Genomic DNA, 2,866 nt, shown 5'->3' on the forward strand with positions numbered 1-2,866 from the left:
TACAGCAGGAGTAGGAGCCGTTTATTGCAGGACAGGAGCAGTATTTATACATTCCACACAGCTTATCTAATTAGCATAAACTCGATACAGCACTGAACCAATAAGAAATCTCCACACTTAATGGCTCGCTTTTGTTACTTCTCAAACCACTCCCTCTGGCATTTTGCCAGGCACCATCCAGACTTGTTTATGAACTCTAACATTCCCCTGGCTAAATGCCAGGTGTTATTTTGACTTGTTTACAGACTCTAACATTTCCCCCTTTTGTTTAATTTAAATAACGACCATATTGGTTTTTAGAGAAACACCATAAATAACCTGCTACAAACAGAAAGGGAGGATAAAAAATGCCACAATACCAAGCCACTTGATGGCTCCATGCAAGAAGCCCTTGGAAAAATTATACCAGCAATGACACTGTTAGCAAAGATACCGTGTTACAATTTGTTATAGATTACAGTTTGTTGTCTCAGTCCAGGTAAAGCAGTGTCTCAATAGATTAACTCACAGTCCAGGTAAATCACAGTCCAGGTAAGTTCTGCAGGCAGCTAGCTTAAATCACAGTCCAGGTAAGTTCTGCAGGCAGCTAGCTTGATCCGAAGTTTCGTCTGTTTCTCCTCCGGTTTTCAGCAACACTGGAAATTCTTCCACCTTGGTCTTTACCGGCACTGGGACGAAGGCAGGAACTCCGGATGGCTAAAGAAAATCCTGTAGTATTCCAGCAGGTGCTAAGAAAACAACCTTCTGAACAATTTAGTACATTATCTCAAGGTTTTTTTGCATTTGAAATAAGCATTAATAGTACTCATTATTTATCAGCCTCCAGGTCAGGGAGAACCATTGTAGTTTAGTTATTGGCATTGAAAATGACCAAACATCAGTGACGCTGGTAGCGTCTTCTGCTGGCTGTAGTGCCTGGGCAGCCCCAGATGGCCCTGGGGAGTGTCCCGGACTCAAACTGCTTCAGGACACAGGGAGCAAGAGCCTGCGAGACTGTGCCTCCAGGTCAGGTCTAGATTTGGGCTCGCAGCAGTGGAAGAGCCAGCTCCCCAGCCAGAAGGCGGGGAAGGGTCAGTCGCTGCCGCCTCTTGGAAAATCCTTGCTGCGCTGTGACCGGCTTGCACACTCGGCAGCCGCCTCTCTGCTTCACGCACCCTCCGGTAACGAAAAGTATTTAGTAATAGCCTTTTGCTGCAACTTTTTTCCTGATAATCCTTCCTCCTCTGATAATCTTTCTTCTTCTGAACTTTCTGTTTCTTTCTGACTAGAGTTCCTGGGCTTCTATCAACACATGCCCTAACTATTCTTGGTTCCATTGGGGTGCCTTCTTCCCTTAGTAATTTACTTCTCACCCCTTCCATATTTTCATCACAAAGACAATACAATACACTGAGACAAAACAAGACACAAACATACTGTATCAGTCTTCTCCATTTTCTTAAAATGGCCATTTTTCCTCTCGCCCTATCTGCCTAGGGACGAACAGATTGCTCCCGTCCTATCTATGGATGGGCAGCTTTTTTCGTCACTTACCCCCGAGTGTCCCGGGGCTCCCCGTAACGGGCCACCATCTGCCACAGTCCGGCTGCAGCAAACTAACGGGGGGGTGATGAATAACTTGTGTACGTTGATACAGCAGGAGTAGGAGCCGTTTATTGCAGGACAGGAGCAGTATTTATACATTCCACACAGCTTATCTAATTAGCATAAACTCAATACAGCACTGAACCAATAAGAAATCTCCACACTTAATGGCTCGCTTTTGTTACTTCTCAAACCACTCCCTCTGGCATTTTGCCAGGCACCATCCAGACTTGTTTACGAACTCTAACATTCCCCTGGCTAAATGCCAGGTGTTATTTTGACTTGTTTACAGACTCTAACAGGATATCAGTTGTTATGGATTTGAGCCAAATCATCTTCTTTTTGGTCTGTAGAAATCGCTTTAGTTAATCTTTCTGGAATCCAAATCGGCTGCTGTTCTCCCTGTGGAAACACATAAACAGACCCCCGACTCCAGACAATCACTGGGTCAGGACCTTGGTTAATCTCTCTGGAATCCAAATCGGCTGCTGTTCTCCCTGTGGAAACACACAAACAGACCCCCGACTCCAGACAATTACTGGGTCAGGACCTTTCCATTGTCCTGTTAGAATATCCTTCCAAAGTACCTTGGGCTTATGCACATTTTTTGGACACATATGCCTTTCCGCAGCACTAAGTCCTGATGAATCCAAATTTAAAAAGTTTAGAGTAAAAAGGGTTATTTTAAGTTTATCTTTGGGGAATATATACCCCTTCCCAATTCCTTCTTTTTGCTTTAATAAGTACATTTTAATAGTTTGATGAGCTCTTTCAACTATGCCTTGTCCCTGTGGATTGTATGGGATTCCTGTTATATGAATAATGCCAAATGTTGAGCAAAATTGTTTAAAAGAGGTAGAAGTATAACCAGGGGCATTATCTGTTTTTAACTGTTTTGGAACACCCACAGTGGCAAAATTTTGTAAGCAATGAGCTATAACATCTTTAGTTTTTTCTCCGGCATGAAGGGAGCCCATCAAAAATCCAGAAGAAGTATCAACTGTAACATGCAAATATTTTAATTTTCCAAATTCTGGCAAGTGTGTGATGTCCATCTGCCAAATATGGTTAGGTATCAATCCTCTAGGATTGACTCCAAGATTAACTTGTGGTAAAAAGGTCACACAATTTTGACATTGTTTTATTATTTGTCTAGATTGTTCCTTAGTTATTTTAAAACGCTTTTGTAAAGTATTAGCATTGACATGGAACTTTTTATGAAAATTTATAGCTTCTTCTAGTGTAGAGAAAATATGTATGTCATGTGTAGTTTTATCTGCTA

The 2,866-nt window shown here is 42.2% G+C and overlaps 1 long non-coding RNA gene across 1 annotated transcript; it reads right to left on the reverse strand.

The window, feature by feature from the left end:
- On the reverse strand, positions 1 to 1,656 carry LOC139707486 (uncharacterized). The gene is made up of 2 exons (XR_011709046.1): positions 1,534 to 1,656; positions 1 to 741 (listed from the first exon to the last, which is right to left on the reverse strand). It is a non-coding gene; the product is annotated as an uncharacterized lncRNA (long non-coding RNA).
- Between the last annotated feature and the right edge of the window lie 1,210 nt (positions 1,657 to 2,866).

The sequence above is a fragment of the Marmota flaviventris genome, chromosome 10, assembly GCF_047511675.1.
Source record: "Marmota flaviventris isolate mMarFla1 chromosome 10, mMarFla1.hap1, whole genome shotgun sequence".
Taxonomy (NCBI): Eukaryota; Metazoa; Chordata; class Mammalia; order Rodentia; family Sciuridae; genus Marmota; species Marmota flaviventris.